The sequence below is a fragment of the Chinchilla lanigera genome, unplaced genomic scaffold (assembly GCF_000276665.1).
Source record: "Chinchilla lanigera isolate Chin_1 unplaced genomic scaffold, ChiLan1.0 scaffold00003, whole genome shotgun sequence".
In the NCBI taxonomy this organism is placed as follows: domain Eukaryota; kingdom Metazoa; phylum Chordata; class Mammalia; order Rodentia; family Chinchillidae; genus Chinchilla; species Chinchilla lanigera.
Genome location: NW_004955404.1, coordinates 1604900 through 1622642, shown reverse-complemented (window position 1 = coordinate 1622642; position 17743 = coordinate 1604900). Strand labels below are relative to the sequence as shown.

The following is a 17743-nucleotide window of genomic DNA, read 5'->3' as shown; positions in this document are numbered from 1 at the left end:
GGAACCCTGCTTGTCTTCCCAGGGTAGATAACACAAGCGTCATGCTGGCCGCTCCGTGTCTGTGGCTGGCCACAGGGCACTAATATATTACTTATTTCCTCTAATCTTCCATAAATACCGGGAAGGGTGTGGTAGAGAGAAAAGAATTTCAAAACATACTATTTGGATTTTAAGGACAGCTTTTGAAAAAGAGCAATTTCCATATATCAACACTTTTTGGTGTGCTCCATGAAACATTTTGATATGATTTAGCAAAAACGGCTTTTACATCAGGAGCGTTATAGCTGCCTCATCTGCATGTGTAAAGAATGCGAAATGGAATTGCTCTAGGTATAAATTCAACGCGAAAAAAGATGCACTTCGTTAATGCAGCTTCAAGGTGGAAAACAGAAGCGCACAGAAGTCATGAATCCGGGCTTCCAGTTCTCGGAGCGAGGGCAGCCTGGTCCTGCTGCAGAGCCGAGCATTATCTGCGCTGCTCGATTTTCCACATTCGGGGAGACGCGGCTGTTTTCGCTCAGGCCACAGTCACTAGGAGGCCGCTGGAGAGGAGCCAGGGCAGAGTGGTTTTCTAGTTAGCACTGAGCACATGTCCACAGAACCCGGGGCAGACAGTGCTTTCCTTACTAGAGGAAGGGGCATCATGCTGCAGGATGGCAGGGACCGGGGGGGGGGGCAGCGGGAAGCCCTCCCTCCTGGGGCACTTGTGGCGGGCTGGCGTGGGGGCTCGGTGTCGGGTGGGGATGGTCTGACCCTCGGCTGGGGCCCTTATTGACGCTGCTGCTTTGATGGGAAATGGTCTGGGGACAGGTGTGCAAGGTCCCTGAGGCTCCCCTGCGCCGCTGCACAGCTGGGGAGCAGCCCTGGGCTGGACTCGGACCCGGAAGTGCAGTCGGTGAGCACAGGGACAGCTGATTAGGAACAGCGCGTGTCCCTGCACCCACGCTCCATCCCATTCGCTCGGCTCCGTTTCAAGATTGGGCGCCTGGGCTGTGGGGCCCCACCCCACCGGCACAGTCTTCTCTTCCCTTCTGACTTCTCCCCCACTGCCACTCCAGTCACCCTCAGGTCCAGTGGTGCCTTTGGAGAACCCCTGACAACTCCTTCTTCTGGCTCTGCCCTACCCCAGGCAAACAGTGTGCGCCTCACTATTGCAGGGCCCAGGAGGCCCTGTCCTGACTCCACAGCCTTGTCTCACAGGCAGCAGCCGGCTCTGTGTGCCGCTGCCGGGGCCACAGATGTTTGACCTCAGAGAGTGTGGGGGTCCTCGGGGGTCTGACACTGTTGCAGGAGGGCTCTGGCCGGGACTTTGCAAGGGCCAGGAGCAATGCTTCTTGTCAGCTCCCCCAGGTGGCCGGAGGGGATGTCCCACAGGGGAAGCGCAGAGCTCACGGGCACTGTGACCATGCAAAGGGCTGCACAGAAGCAGCCTCGGAAGCTGCGGCCGCCTGCCCAGGGTCAGCTTGTCCAGATCCAGGAGTGGCCTCGAGGGGGTGGGCTGAGGGAAAGCGGTCACCTTTGGGAACCTGAACTCTTAGCCAGCCACATGCTCATTTGTTTATTTTGTCCTTGAAAAATGTGACTTTTAAACAGCAGCCTCTTTATCCATTGGGTCTAATCGCCAGTGATGACCAAAGAGATATCTGGTGTGGAAGCACATATCAAATGGACCCAAATACCCAAGTGCCCTTTTAATTAAATTTACTTTTATCAGGCGCAGCTTAATTGCGTGTGCATTGACTTTCTCTCTGCAGCCCCAGTGGAGGGGAGTTGGTGCCACCTGCCTGGGGTGGCCCTGTCCCTGGTCGTCCTGGGGTGGGATGTCCTGGGGCTTGGGATGTTGTGGACACCCAGCAAGTGGGGACGCTGGGCCGTCCAGCAATGCCACTGTGCCCGCCAAGCGGTGAGGGGTGCTAAGTCACACACACAGTCCGGAGGCGAATAGCTCAGGGCTCCACGGAGAAGTGACCGGGCCGTGGCATCAGGGAGTATGGGCCAGCTCAGGCAGCCGAGCCGGGGTGGGGCTGTCATATACAACCCAGGTGCCCTGGCAGCCTCTCGTGTGTTTGCCAGGTGTGGCGCGGAGCGCTGTGTTTTCCTGTGGAGCTCATCAGGCTGGTGCGGGGTGCAGAGTGGTTACTTCCGGCTCTGGAGGGGGCTGGCCAGTGCCTTTCCCCAGGCTTTGTCCCGGCAGACTGAGTTCCCTGGACGCCCCATCTGGCCTGGGCACCAAACTCTAGGGAGGCTGGGAGCTTTCTCCGAATATGTGCGTCTGGGGAGTGGGCTGAGTGTGCCAGAGAAAGTATTAACTTCCTGCAAAATAAGACCTGTGCTCCCCCCACTTGGGAGGCTGCGACAGAGGATCTTGAGTTGGAGACTCCCCTGGGCTACTAGTAAGAGCCTGTTTTAAACAGATCCACCCCCAAACCGAACTAACAGGAACTGGTGTTTTTTCTGCAGAATGTGAATTAGAATTAAGTCCTCTTCTATTTTATTTTTTACGCTATGTGTGCAATACATAATCTTTACCATTATTTGATGAAGTCCTAAGCACGCATATGGCGTCCTGATCGCTCCTGCTCCCCTCCCACTCCCACACGCTCCTCCCAGGTCCCCTTTGCTCTCCACAAAGTCCACCTCCTGCCTCCGACCACTTCTTTTAATTTGCTTTTTAAGTTATTTGTATTTTGGGTTTCTCTCATAGGAGAACCATGCGAGACTTCACCTTCTGTGTTGATTTATTTCACTTGGCGTTATGGTCTCAATGTCTCTCATTTTCCTATGAGTGATTCATTCATTCTTCTTTATGGCTGAGTAGTACTCATTTCCTTGTAAATGACACATAGGGTTTTGTGATGAACAATTTTGGGCAGACATGCAAAAGAGAAGGTGTAATACAGGAGGTCCTGGTTATTAGCAAGTGGACTGCAGTGGGGGGCTCAGCACTCTGTTCCAAAGACTTGTCTATGGTGGCATCTAGCACCTTCACTTTCCTAGCTGCATAGTATTCCGTGGTGTGGATGTGCTGTGGCTTGCTCACCCTCTGGGAATGTGCACCTGGGCACTCTCCAGCTTTCTGCTATTCAGCAGTACTGCAGTGGAGCCTTTGTGTTTGCTCCCTGGGCACATGGAAGTTTCTGTGAGTATAAAGCACACGAATTTCTAGGTCTTCACCTCTTACCAGTGTTGCCACTTGCTCCCTAACTCACCGGAGGAACTCAGGTCTCATGGTGGAATTTGCTTCACATCCTCCGCTGAGCTTTCTGCACTTTTATCCTGTCCATCACGCACCCCAGGGACACTAGCACCGTCGTTCTGAGCAACACTCCTGACTGGTGGCTCATGGGAAACCCTGACGCCACAAACGGGAAGTAATATAAGACTGTCCCAACGGAGACCCCCAGCCACTGGCACTGCTTTCTCTCTCCCTATGGCTGGAGCAGGAAGAGACTGGGCCAAGCGGGGATTTGGGACCTGGGAACACTGGGGAAACCCAGAGACACCCACGTTCACAGGAGGGGGAGGTGCTGCGTCACGGTAGGGAGCATTTCTCTCAGGGTAAAATGCTGTCAAGCGGTGCAGTGCAGCGTAGGGAAGTCAGTGTCCATCACGTAAAAGCACCTTGACGGTGTAGCGGGGAGAAAACCTTGAGACAGGACGGCGCGGCAGCAGCCTCTGGCCGCAGGAACACACATGGTGTTCAGGAGCGAGGGGTCCGCAGGCGCCCCGGCCGGCCTCTGGCCGTCCCTGTTGGCTCTACTGCTCCTGTGCACCTGCCTAACGTGGCTCTTCCTGGAGGCTCCCCTGGGAGAATGCAGACGCCTCCCCCTCAGTTGTCTCAGAGCCACCTGTTACCTGGCTCCGAGGGTCCGCCACTCCCCAGGAGCAGGGCAAGGGCTGGTGGGGCTGCGTCTGTGCCTACAGAGCCAGCAGCTTTCTGGGATGGAGGCAGTGCGGTTCTGGTGGGAGTCATGGGGGCTGTGGGGGGCTGGGGACACTGCCTGGGACGGGTGCTCTGGGTAGAGGCCCGTGGCGGGAGCTGACGCGAGGCCTTCGCTTCCCTCTGGTATTCGCTTTGGTGGACACCAAAGGGTCCTTTGCTGCCAAAGCAGGAGCTCACCTCTCAGGGACACAACACCCTCCTGGCCAGGCTGGCGCCTAAGGCTTTCCTCTCCTTGCTCCCACCTATACCCGGGAAGCAGCCCTCTTCTTCCTGTGTAACCCCACACATGTCCCGTGTCCATCTCCCTATCCCACTGAACCAGGGACCCGGAGGGTAGACCCCTGAGTTTTCCATCCAGGGACCATCAGTGATGATCCACCCATCCAACAAATGTTTACTACACAAAGGTCCCACTCCGGCTCGCCTGGCAGCGCTGACACATGCACACAGCAGTGAGGAGGCTGCTCAGGAAACCTCGAACCCGGCACGCACCTCTGCCTCACCCGAGAAGGTGCGCCTCCCTGTGCCCGCACCCTGCCTTTCCTGGCCAGCGCCTCTCGCTGGCCTCAGCCCTGTGGAGCTGGGAAGAGACCCAGGCGGCGGAGAGGTGACTCACAACGGGAGACCTGGACCCGGTGTCGCTTTGTTTTCAACTAATTCAACAAAACAGCAAAGTCACTGAGCACGGGTCTCTGCAGGGCCAGCTCCTCTTTTCACACCTGGACCTCAGGTCACTTCCTCTGTGTCCATCCTGGAGCTCCATGCCAGCATTCCTGCTTCCTGACATCGGGCGTTGTGAGCTGGTCACTTCCTGCCCCCGAAGCTCAGCTGTCCTGCAGAACTCTGCTTTTCCTGCAGGTCTGCCATCCCGAGGACACTAGGGGTGTCACAGCCTCTCCTCCCTCCTCGGACCCGACAGGACGGTGTCTCATCAGCGACGCCGTCCACACACAGGAGCACTTCCAAAGGCGCTTCATTACACGCAGTTTTCTCAGGCTACCCAACTTCTTGCCCTGTTGCACTTCCCGAAGCCTTCCTGCATCATTTTAACCATCCTGAAGTTTCCTGTGTGCACACACGCTGGCGCGGAGGCCCATCCTTCCTTGTGGGGTGTGCAGTTGTCCCGGGAACCGGCCAGAGGTGTAGGAAGCACCGCCCTGCGGACCAGCCCTCGCTGGCTGAGCTGCCCGTCACTGCCTCCGTCCTGGTCACTTCCCGCGGCTGGGACACGGTGCCTGACACAGGGCTGCGGGGGGAGAAGCTCAGGTTTTCAGTCAGTCGGGGCAGGGGCACTGAGGCATCGAGGCGAGGTGGGAGAGAGCTCAGTTCAAGGAGCAGGGGAGCAGGGCCAGGCGGGCACCCCAACGCCACTCCCAAGGGCCACGCCACGCACTCGCAGTGACCGAGTCTCATGGCGTAAGCATGGGTGACTCCTCCAAGCCTTTGGGTACAGTGGCAGCCAGGCACACGTCACTGGGCAGTGAGGTGTGTGCTGTTCCCCGTGGCCACCCTCCCGTTCTTTCTCTTGGGCATGTGTTGAGTCCTTGAAAGCATGGCCATGGGTGGGTTTCTTTACTCATTAAGGTAGCACAGGACATGGTTAAAAATGTTATGGACAGGATGCTGGGTCCGGGGAGGCGACAGGTCCTCAGAGTACGACCAGGAGGTCTCATGGCCTCTGTCCATCGCTCGGCCTGGACCAGGTCCACAGGCGAGTTCTAGCTCTCTCCTGGGTCCCTTTCCTCTTTTTCAAATTCCTACCTTCTTCCACTCCCACCTGCTTGTGACGGTGCATGCCACTCCCCGTGACCCGCAGATGTGCCATGTTGTGCTTGTGTGGTGTCCTGGCCACACGGCCTCCGAGGGCCTGTGTGCAGTCGCACACGTTAGTAGATAATGTGCAGATGTTGTTTTCGTCTTTAGAGTTTCAGGTGTTTGTTCTCTGTTCTCATCGACCTGATCATTCAGGTACCGTCCACCTAAGAAAGGTCGCAGGGGGTATTGAGCAGATGACCCGAGTCGGAACCTTAAACTGTGCTGCACGGAAACCCGGCGGAAGGCCGGCTGTCTCCTCGCCTGTGGAACTGCCTTTGACTTATGTGTCTACATTGCAGGGGGTAGTTGTCAATTAAAGAGCCTTTGCCTCTTTCCTTGGGGGGCATCTGGGGTCTCTCCAGCCCCTCTGCAATCCTCCAGGCAGCAGCTGCTTTGGTCCTGTGACTTCTGCCCCTGCAAATCACCCCCTGCTCACCTGGAGCCTGACATTGTGCTTTCTCATGGAGAGAGACAGGTCCCAGAGCAAGACAAGCACAGGACAGCAGCCCTACCCGGGAAGTGTGGGCTCAGGAGCCAGGAGGGACCCCTGAGGTGTCCCCGAGAGCTTCCTCCTCTGCTGAGGGGAGGGAGGGCCCCTTGGCCTCGATCAGCAGCCTTCTTGGGAAGGAGAGGGCTACAGGCAGGACCAGGAGCAGGGAACCCAAGGCAGGAGCCCAGGCCTCAGGGTCGCCTCTTCCAGGGCCCCAGGCTGCTGGCAGCAGTGAGTGCCGGGGGGCCTCCTGGGTCTCCGCCAGCACATGGGTGGAGGGGGTCCTGCTGCCCGAGTCAGACATGTGGGAAGCACATGAGGGCCCTGCAGAGGTGCGGATGGGATGGGCGGACCTGGAGAAGGCAGGCTGCACAGCATGGTGGGGGATTCCGCGTTCAGGCAGAGGGGAGGAGAGGGGAGGCACGGGCCTGGCGGAGGCTGGGCAGGCCTCGGAGGTGGCGGTGCGGGGTGCAGGTGCGGCCTGTGTGCGAGCAGCGGGGGGCGGAGGAAGGTGACCGCGTCGGGCACGCACCGGCTTCGCTGAGGAGGGGCGTGCCCGGAGGAGGGCCATGGGGACCCTGAGCAGCCTCTGTGCAGGCCACGGTCACCCCAGCCGTGGCAGTGACAGGGAAGGGGTTCTGGGGACCTTTTGTACCTGGAATCCACAGTGAAAACACAGAGGTGGACGGAGGAGGACAGGGTGGAGAAGGACCTGGCGCTGTCTCTAGGTTTCAGGCTTGGAGGCGGGAGCCGGGAGCCTGTGGGATCACAGGGTGAACGCTGCTATCTGCTCTCTTTGGGTTGCGAACGTTGCTCTCTCTCTCTCTGGCCCATGGCACGGCATCCGGGTCACAGCTGGGCGGTGGCTCTGAGAGCAGATCGTGGCGGGGATACTGTGCTGCAGGGTGCGGGGCGCCTGGGACAGGCGTGGTCTGCAGATGCTCTCGGGACAAAGCCAGCCCCACAGGCTTCAACGGCAGTGAAAGTGACAGCTGTGAAGTGACTGCACAGAGCAGGGCGTGGGGAGGCGAGGCCCCCGGAGCCAGCAGTCTGGCTCTGTGGAGGGTCATCTCAGGCCTGGGGGCAGAGCAGGGGCACATGCTGGTCAGGGGTGGAGCCCAGGCTGTTCCGCCTCCCTGTGTCTTTGCTCTTCCATGCTGCTACTTCCTGTCTGTCCACATTAAGGCTTTACTGAGGGTGTGTGACGGGCGTGTGGCAAGCGTGTGGCGGGCGTGTGGTGGGTGTGTGGTGGGTGCGTGGTGGGTGTGTGGTGGGTGAGGGGCAGACCCTGATTCCTGAAGAGCAGATAGCCGTGCAGGATCCTGGGGTCACAGCCTGCATGTAGGCAGCCTCCACAGGATGTTCAGGAAGCACATGTTTAAGTGTGCACACACGAGTCTGAGTGTGAGCAAGCACGTGTGTGCCACGACGGGGAGACCTCATGAATCTGCGTCTGAAGATGCATGGAGCGTCTCCACAGATTCTGGAACTTTCTTCTGTACGTTCAAATTCCTTCAAAGTCAAGAGTTAAAATAATTTAACTCCAAAACCAGAAGTGTGAAGTGCATGTGTGTGAGTGTGTAAGATGCTCACCATTGAGGTCACCCACACTCTACCGCGGGGGAGCCCATCTTCATCACAGCAGACCGGCTTTCGGGGTAAAGCAGAGGGACAGACGGGTCCCCACTGTCTCTCCACGGGTCCCCCACTCTGCTCCGTCAACCAGCACTCGTGTGCTGGCATGCACCAGCCTGGAGCGCACTGTCACTGTGGGTTAATGACGTGGCACAAATACACACAGTCAGCCTCTGGGACGGCCTCAGCTCTGCCCGGGTCCTGCACAGACTGTCCTCCCCCCCCAGGGGGCCTGTGGCTCACCGCTGTCCCTGCTCTCCAGTGGGGACAGTGACCCTGGGCTTCAGGGCCAGTGTCAGTAGTGAGAACAGGCATGCCAGGGAGGACACTGCCTCCTGTCAGGGAAGGGTCCCTGCGCTGCGGGTGCAGTCATCCCAAGTGGCCTCCGAGTGTCAGATCTCCTCCGCTGCCGAGTGCGGGTCTGCGCTCTCAGCCTCCTCTGCTCTTTTTCCTCCTCCTTGTGGGAGAGAAGATTGTGTGATTTTTCCTGTTTGCTGAAGTTCTGTGACCACACACAATACACCTACCTGTGCTGAAATCGAAGAATTATTTGTTTAAAAGCATCAGAAAACCTGGATGAAAGCAGTCAGGAGTGTATTTCTGGTTGGCTTGTTTTCGCATTTGCATTAGAGGGAACTCCAGGCTTAATCAGTTTCAGGCTAATCTTGACACATAGGCAGCTGTCCCTGCCCGGCTCGGTTCCACTCAGCGTCTTTCCTGTGGCTTCCCTTGACAATGGGCTCTGAGGAACCTTCTTCCGTGGCCAGTTGGGTTCCGGCCACAGCGATCTGGGGACAGGTTGATTTGCGTGTGGGCGACATCTCTTCCTCCTATGGGCACCCGGCACTTTTGGGAGTGAAGACCTCTGGCTCTGAGCCTTGGCAGCCCCAGGATGTGGACGTGGGGTCCCCCGTCTGTGTCCTGGGGACGTCTGTGCTGGTGAATCTGCTGCAGGTGCTTTAGGGTGATAGTGACAATCACCCCCATCAGCCAACTCAGAGAATCTCCACGGGCTCCAGTTCCTGCTTGGGACCTTCCTCCATTCCAGCTTCCTTGGCACCACTCGGAGACTGGAATGCGGTTTTGTCCTTTGTGTGTGCACATATTTACAAATGCAGGATGCTCTTCGAGGGCTGGCTTTTTAAAGCTTGCTCCAGGTGGGTAGCCCTGGATTTGCAGTTGGTGCCTACCGCCCGGCTATGGGACTCTCTGAGGCTCCCTCTGCTCCCCGCACCTGTCAGAGCAGGCGTGGGAAGGATACAGGCAGGGGGAGGGGCTTCCCACATCCCCCAAGCTTGTGCTGGCCCCGCCCACTCCATGGATCAAATTTCTGACTATTGAATCCTCTGTGGCTCTCACTGTCCAGAACACTTTTATGCATTTACGTATTTAGTACTGGAGATTGGCCCCAGGGCCTTTGCACCAGGATGCATCATATACATCTGTTCAGACTGGTTCTTACAAGTTCCTGTGTCATCAAGTTGCATAGGCTCAGCTTGAACTTGAGATCCTCCTGCTTCAGCCTCCCACAGTGCTGGGATATAGATGTATACCATCATGCCCAGCTGGAACTTTAGAGGTCCCTTGTCAGCTCTTGTTCTCTTATTGTTTCAGTGGAGTTGGATTGATTTTCCCCAACCACACAGTGACCATGTGGGTTGAGAGCCAGTCTCAGCATCCCTGCAACTCTGGCAAGAGGCACAGTGGACGATCATCCCCTTCCCTAGCTGCACCCCACCCCCAGTGCTGTGTGGCAGGCTGGGCTGCTGCTGGGGTGCAGGGCAAGGTGGATCTGAGTCCTGTCTGGGGTTTCCATCCCTGGGCAGGTGAGGCTGGGAACTCCACATCTGTCCTTGCCCAGGGACCACGGTCCATAGCTGTGTGGACTGCCCCTTAGTGAGAAGTGAATGTTACCCAGTGCACACATGCCTATGCTCATGCAAATGAACCAGACAAAAGCTCACGAACTTTCCAGGCGTGGTCAGATTCCGAGAGGTCGCGTGGAGCAGGATGTCCCTGACCTCGTATGCCTGGGGTCCTGGAGAAGCGACGACTCTGAAGACAGACACCAGGGCCGATGTCTGGAGACTCAGAGGCAGAGGGAGGGACCTGCGTCTATCCAGCCGGACCCCAGGGTTCTGGGCCAACCTGGAGGCTGGAGGACGCGGGAAGGACCCTCCCGACGTCTCCCAGGGTGCAGTGCTGCGGGAACTCGGGCTTTAGATGTCCGGCCTCAGACCTGGGGGCTGAGGCGTCTGCCAGCCCCCTAGTGACCGCAGCCTAGGGAAGTTTCAAAGGCGCTGACGGACGAGACCCCCAGGTGCCATGGACACTCAGTGGGAGGGGCAGGATCCCCCGGGTCCCTAAAGCCCTGTTTCTCACCACTTCATGTGGTGGCTGGGGTGCACCGCAGCAGCAGCCATGCCTGTGCCGAGTCTGGCTCTGCAGTCACGGCCTGCTGCTTCTCTCCCTGAGGCCTTTCTTGGTGGCACTGGGGATTGAGCCCAGAGCTACGCCCACCTGGGAGGCTTTGGCCTCCTGTTTGTGACATCTGGGGCATTTGGTGGTCACACTTGGGGGTGATGGCATCTAAGGCCGGAGCTTGGGGTCGCCCTGAGCACCAGCAGTGCACGGGACACAGACCGAGCCTGCAGTCGGGGGGTGGGGGTCTGACTTTGAGGACCGGTGGTGACACAGAGGGGACAGGGCTCCCGTACGACAGCCTGGGAGGGGTGGGGGCTTTGTGGAATCTGTGGGGGGCATGGCATGGTGAGTTCAGGGGGCTGGGGTCCTGCCAGTGTCCCTTGCTGTGATGTTCCAACCTCTGTCTGCAGTGGTCTGATGCTCAAGAGGTAGGAGTTTCCGGTTACTGTAGGGGTGGAAGACACTGCTCCTTCCCTGTAGATCGGGCTGGGCTAGGGCATCAGCGGATCTCCAGGACCTTTGCAATGAGTCCCAGAAGTGACATCTAACTTGCTTTGAAAAAGTGCATCTTCCATAAATAGCAAACTTGGCAGAAAAGCTGGATGAGGTCTCATGATTATATAAAAACTAGTGTTCATTTTACATAAAATGTCAAGCCGGTCTTTAAATAGCAGTCTCAGAAGCACAAGCCATTTTATTATCCATTAAGTCATTTAGCATCCAGGATACAATTTTCCAAGTTATTTTCCCCAGAGGCTTGCTGATATACAGCCTTCCTGCAGAATGGGTGGCGGGAGACGCCGTCGGGAGGAGTCTCCCGCAGTGGTCGCTCGAGCACCGCCCGCACCTCGAGGGAGACGCAGACATCGACAGCGAGGTGAGACGTCGAAAGCACACCTTTGGGGGCGCTTGAGAACTCTGCCTGTGCTCAGTGCCGTTCAGCGAAGCTCTCACTTACGCCTCGTGGTTGGTTCTCTGGCAACTGCAGTCACGGATGCACGGTTGTGTCCCCATGCTGGGCGGGTGCGAGATGCCATGCTGTCCGCCCCGCCTGCGCCCTCTGTGCCAGAAGTGCCCGTAGGACTCAGGGAAGTGTGAGGAGAGCCAGAGGTGGCCCTGCAGGGCCTGCAGCAGCCCCCGCTGCCAGCGAGCTCCAAGGGGCACGGCCGTGGACAGAGGAGCAGACGCTGCAGTCTGAGGTGCTGTGGCCTGGGCTGGCTGGGGTTGTGGGGCTTCTGCCCAGAGTGCTGGGGTCCTGCCCTGCCCTCCTCTGCCGTGACGGCTCCTGGGGACCTGCTGCTTGGAGGGGACATGGACACTGCGGAGGGTTCCGAATCCCTTCGGTGAGGCTGCAACACCACAGAGAAACCTTGAATCCATCCAGAAATCAAGACAGGCAGGAGGGAAGTGAGGGTTTTTATCAGGTGTGATAAACAGTATGGTGAATGCTGCTGCCGAGCACCACCCAGTGGAAGAGCAGGGTCTAAAAAACCTGACACTTCGTCCTCATCCACCGCAGTCACTGGATCTGGACAGCGTGACTTCTGGCTCTTCCCCAAGGGCAAAATGACCATGAGAGGGAAATGTTTTTAATCGATTCAGGACATCAAGGCAGCCAGGACAGCACAGCTAAAGACCCTCAGGAAAGAGGACTCCAGAGCTGCTGCAGGAAGTGGCAAGGACGATGGGAGGAGTGTGCGCAAAGCCAGGGGGAGGGCTCTGAGGGGGGTTCGTGGCAGTGTGTCTTTCAGCACAATAACTGAAAAAAATTATATACTCATTGTAGTTTTGATCATACCTCTTACACCAGCGGCCTCCCTTGGGTCTCCCAGGAGTAGATCTCCCTGCATTCCAGAGCTTTAGAGCTACAGAAGCAGTCTTAGAGATGGTGGAAAGAAAGTTCCAGTCCTCTTGGGAAAGCCTGGACCCCCCGGACGTCCCCGTGCAGTGTCACGGTACAGTGTGTGGTGCAGCTGGTCGAGGTGCCGTGTGTCAGGACGCTGATTCAGCACAGGAGAGGGTGACTGTGTAAACTGCCTTGTAGAGTGATCCAGCTCCCAGCTGGTGGCTGATGGGAAGCCGAGCCAGTCTGCCTCTGTCCATCCTTCCCGGAGACCCAAACACCTCTTAGGACCCTCGTAACAGAAGAACGATCCATCAACACAGGAAAGTTACCTCTCCAAAACCTCCCCTGCCTCACTTGTTGTTGAAGACCCTGGGTCCCCTTGTGGGTGACACATGTGGCAGTCCATGACTTGATCACCCCTTAATTCAGTGTGGTGAAATGAGGCAGAAAAATGCAAAGAACAAACACATCTAGAACTGAGAAATTTTGCCATTGTTACTGTGCTTGCCCCAAAATAAAACCTAGCTGGAAGCTCGAAAACTCAGCCTATCCTGGCCTTACCTGCCTTACAGAGCAGCCACTGAGCAAGAGAACAGTGACAGCAGGTGACAGAGAAGCAGGGAGGGAGATGGAGCTTCCAGGCCATGCCCCAGGGATCACCCCCTCTTCCACCAGGCCCCGCCTCCTCCCGCCAGGCCGCCTCCTGACAGCAGTCAGCTCGGAGCTCAGAGTCCTGGCGCTTCCCCCCAGAGTGCTGAGGTCCTGCCCTGCCCTGGCTCCCCTCACAGGAGGAGTCATTGCTAAAATGCCCTTGCTGGCTGGAATTCCAGTTTACCCAGGCACCAGGCTGTTAAGGGCAGCCCCGCCTCAAACATCTGACCAGACACCGTGGACGCCGCTCTTGGGGACGCAGTGCCACTGCTGCCCGTCACAGACGCCTCCTTTCCAGGCCACCGTGGACAGGGCAGGGCCACGCCACAGAGAGCTGGGAAGAACGGGGCCCGGGCCTCTGCTCACGTCAGACCCACTGCAACTGCGCCACCAGCAAATTAAAATCAATTGAAATCAATTTAGCTGGATGAAGTCTCCCTCCTGGCTGCGGCTCATCTGCCGCCATACCAGCGCCAGCAAGGAAACAGGTGCTTGTAAATTAATTAGCCTCCCGCAACACACCTTGAAATGCGCTCCCCAGCACTCCCTGGCAGGGAGCCACCCTGGCCCCTGAGCTGATCAGCGTCTGTAAATATTGAGATTTGATAAAGTGCGGCTGCTCTGGCGGCAGATGGCTGGGGACGGTCGCTGACACAGCCAGAGCGCACGGGAAGCCTCTGCCGCGGCCTCCTCTGGGACCGCCGAGGGCCCGGCCCCTCCACAGCTATTTGCCTCCTAATTGAAAATCCTTATTCCCAGATGGAGCCGCGCGTGCGTCTGCGGCGAGGCACCCGGCGCTGCTTGACTGTTGATACACGGGTAATTGCTTTCAGTAATGCAGGTTAAATGTGACATTTAGTGCTTAATAAAAATTATCAAGGCCAAAGCCGTTTATCATCCTCACACTTTGGGCTGTCACTGCCAAGGGCGACTCTCCATTCATCTGGTTTCCAGGAGGAGCGGCGCTCTGCTGCCGCCCCTGAGAAGACCACTGCTTCGCCACGCCTTTACCTTCCCTTCTCCCTTCTCACTGTTCAAAGATTTGTTTGTCAACAAAAGCACCTGCCGCGAACCCCAGGCGCGGGGTGCTGCTGCTGGCTAGGTGGCGTTCGGCACGCAGCTGAGACACGCACGCGGGCTGCGCTGCCCTCGAGGGGAGGGAGGTGCTGGGCTCCTCCTCCAGCAGTACCAAGGAGCGACCCGGAGGGAAGGAGGCTGTGCAAGGGGTCGTTGGGTCTCCACTGGACACAGGAAATCAGGGAGCACAGCTGTGCACAGTGGGGCGTGATGGCACAGGCCTGCAATCCCGGCACTTGGGAGGCTGAGACAGGAGGATCACTCTGAGTTCAAGGCCAGCCTGGGCTACATAATGAGTTCAAGACCAGCCTGAACTATACATAGTGAGGCCCAGGCTCAAAAAACAAATAAAAAAGCTGATGTTCCTCAGTGTAATCATGTGTCATATGGACCTTGGAAGAAGCCACTTTCTGGAAATAAACAAGAGCCCCAGAGTGAACCACTGAGCCCCCAGGATGCCCCAGATTCACACAGGTAGCAGGAGCAGGGCTTTGGTGTCCCTGAGTGGCCTGTCCCAGCAGGACACCAGTTGTCCCCAGGCCTGCTGCAACCCACCCCTAAGTGCCCACAGCGTTTAAGTCAAGGAAAGCGGATTGGTTCAGAATCTGTGCTGCTCTGGACAGGAGGAGGCTGAGGAGGCCGGAAGTCAGGATGAAGGCGCAGAGCTCAGTGCAGCCCCACCGAGGTCTGTGTGCTCCCTCTGGCAATCAGCTTCCTGCAGGATGTCAAAGGGGGGACGTGGCCAGCGTCCACCATAGAGAGTACACGGGCCAACAGAGCGCCTCGCCCTCCTCACTTCCTGCTGTTTCGCTGGGTCCCTGCGGGGGAGGGGAGGACGTCCCAGGTGGGCTGCGGCTGCGCCCCCATCACCTGCACCTCTGCTGCCCCGCCGTGCTTCCGCTGAGCTGCTCGCCGTGCACGTTTCTACCCCTGTACGCTCCACACCATCGTCTCAGCGCTGGCCGGTGCAGTGCTTATGTCTGCCCCGATGTTCAAGCTTTAAATGGACATTTAGGATGTTTTTAATGCTTGACAATTATACACAAGCCATCATAAATGACACTGTATAGATTACCATATAAATCCTTGTGTATTCTTGATTCTCTTTTTTTTTTTATTTTTTGCTGGCAGTAGGAATGGAACCCAGGTTTTCACACTGAAATACATCCTTGGCCCTTTTACATTTTCTAGTTTTCATTTTGAGACAGGGTCACTCCATCTCAAAGTTGATCAGGCTGGGCGTGAACTCACAATCTTCCTGGCCCGCCCTCCCGGAGTGCTGGGATTCCAGGTGTGCGCCACCGCGCCTGGCTTCGATTCGCTTTTTAGGGCATATTACAAGAGGCGGTGCTGCCCTTCCTGCAGGTAGGGAGCGTCTGCTTGGTGAGACACAGAAGACCTTTGCCCCATTTCCCACTGGCCTGGCATGCACGCCCTGCCCATGCTGAGAGTGAGCAGATCCTGTGTCTGCCAGCTTGGTGGACGAGAAAGGGTGCCCCATTTTAATTAACGCCTCAGTAATCGCTGGAGAAATGGCGCACCGTCAGGGACTACTGGCTGCTGGTATTTCTACTTTTCCTGTGGGTTCTGCGCACAGTCATCCAGGCCCCGGCTCGCATGCTTGTGTCACCTGTGGAAGATGTTTTCACCTGGACTGTCGTTTCATGTTGACTTACACTTATTTTCAGGAGACAGAAATATTTTTGGTCACCAAATCTACCAAACCTACCTTGTGTCTGCCCCCTTTAATGTGGGAAAGAAGTGTGCTCACACCAGATGACACGGCGCCCTCTGTACTTTTTCCTACTGGGTGATGGAATGTTTTGCGTTTAACCTGTCCATCCACTGAGGTACAGTGTGACACGTGGAGTTTGGGGACCTCCTCTCTTCTGCAGGTGGCCCATCCCCTTCCGGGACTCTGTACAAATTCCCCGCCTGCACTGGGGCAGCACGCAGGACAGATGCCAACCCGGCCTCCTTCCCCTTGGGGCCTCCCTGGGCCTGTAGCTGTGCCCTTGGGCCGACTCACAGCACCACGCACTCCCAGTGTCCACCGGCTCCTCAAGGCCCTTGAGTCGCTTCTGCTGAAGACATGACATGGGTTCGCAATGACGTCCCTACAGGACGCCCCGGGCCGTGTCCCAGCCACTGTCTACCCGACGCTCACATGAGCCAGGCCTCCTGGGCCTCACGCAGGGCACCCTCCAGTGCCCCTCTTGGAAGCCTGGGTTTGCCTGTGCCCTGGGAGATGCTGTGCCCAAGGTCATGGGGTTGGAAGTCAGAGGCAGGGTCAGCACGTCACTGTTTGTCACCAGGACAGCCCTCATCCCAGGTGTCTGCTGTCAGGGGCACCCCCTGCCCTCCTCGAAGACAGGCGTGGTGTCTGTGTTTGGACACAGCTGTGCTGTGCTGAGCTGGTGTGGAAATGTTAAACTTAGATGTCTGCCCCACCTCTACGGGCTAACACCTGCATGAAATGTGTAAGGCCTTGTCTAGGTGGGTTTGATTACAGATTAATCAAGTATTCTCCAAAGAATGAAAAAAATAAGAACCCACAGGAGAACTCCTCTTGTGCACCAGGAGAAGCTTAGCCCTCTAAGTGACCGGTTGGTGCTGCCCCATGGACGCTGAGGACCACGGAACTCTGTGAGTGAGTGCTCAGTGAGTGCTTCCTCATGGATGACGCTCTCATGCATCCGAAGACAAGCAGAGAGTCTGGCTGGCCAAGGACTGGGTAACACCAGCGTGGGCTGGAACACTTAGGACACGGGCGGGGACACACAGGGAAACTCGAGTCTGCCTGGCTCCAGAGCTCTCACGCTAGGAAGAGTGAAGCTGGTACCCGTGAGTGTGGACACACGTGTGTATGCACAGGCATGTGTATGTTGAGAGTGGGCGTGTGCCCATCGTGTGGCTGTGCTGATGGACTCTCCCGGGTGTCCGGGGGCACTGAACTTGTGCACAGATACTGGAGTGCAGAGCACTGCTGTCCATAAGAAGTTCAGAATGGCCCAGCACGTAGATGGGGGGACCACCGGGAGGCCTAGCGGACAAGATGCCTGCCCTGGGCAGTCTGAGAGCCCAGCCATGTCACCTGCCCCATCGTAACCCAGGGTGCGTGGCCCAGCTCAGAGGAGGGTGCTCGGGACGGTCCTCGCCCAGCTTACCAGGGAGTCCGTGGTCCCCTCAGAAGACCCCAGAGCCTGGAGAGCTCCTCCTGGAGGCCCCTCCGCCAGCGCTGTGGCTCAGTACCGGCCGCTGTCCACACCCTCTCCTGTGCCAGTCTCCACCTGCTGTCTGGACCAAGGAAGGAAGGGCAGGTAGGGCTGTCCTAGTGCCGCAACAGCTTCCTGGGCACTTGGTGGCTCCAGCCAGGTGCTGCACACAGGCGGGGGAAACGCACTGACAAAGTTGTGCAGACTGGAGGCTCCTGGCTGGCAGAGGGGCCGCGTTCCCCGTGTCTCTGCGCAGCGGACAGCAAGCTCTCTGCTGTGTCCTCTTAGAGGGGCATGGGGGCCTCATCTACCCGAATCATCCTGAACTCCATGACTCTGGGGTCAGGGCTCCCACACGAGTTCTGGGACCCACACATTCACCCCTCTGGATGCTATGTGGCTGCCTCTGTCTGTACCAGGCCCTGTGGCCACCCTGCCCTCACCGGCTCTGGGCTCCAGACGCAGTGTGGTGTGGCTGCCTGGAAGTCCGGCATTCATGTGGACCAGGAGACGTGTGCAAGTCACTGCAGGATGCCACGGCTGGGAGCCTCCCAGGACAGGCAGGAGCAGCACGCACTCCGTGACAAGGGAGTTGCCTTGCTGCGGGTGTGCGGGGATCATTGTTGTGATGGACAGTTAGGAGCCAT

General features: G+C 57.6%; 1 protein-coding gene and 1 long non-coding RNA gene across 3 annotated transcripts in view; one reads left to right on the top strand and one right to left on the bottom strand.

Moving 5' to 3' along the window:
* Tex29 (testis expressed 29) overlaps nucleotides 1–17743 on the top strand; it is a 339812-nt gene that overhangs the window by 123073 nt on the left and 198996 nt on the right. The gene's annotated exons all lie outside the window — the stretch shown is intronic.
* On the bottom strand, nucleotides 15063–17693 carry LOC102014733. Of its 2 annotated transcripts, XR_001234575.1 has the most exons (5): nucleotides 17540–17693; nucleotides 17049–17178; nucleotides 15911–15962; nucleotides 15611–15687; nucleotides 15063–15511 (listed from the first exon to the last, which is right to left on the bottom strand). It is a non-coding gene; the product is annotated as an uncharacterized LOC102014733 (long non-coding RNA). The 2 variants fall into 2 exon arrangements; XR_259286.1 differs by having other exon boundaries at nucleotides 15611–15962.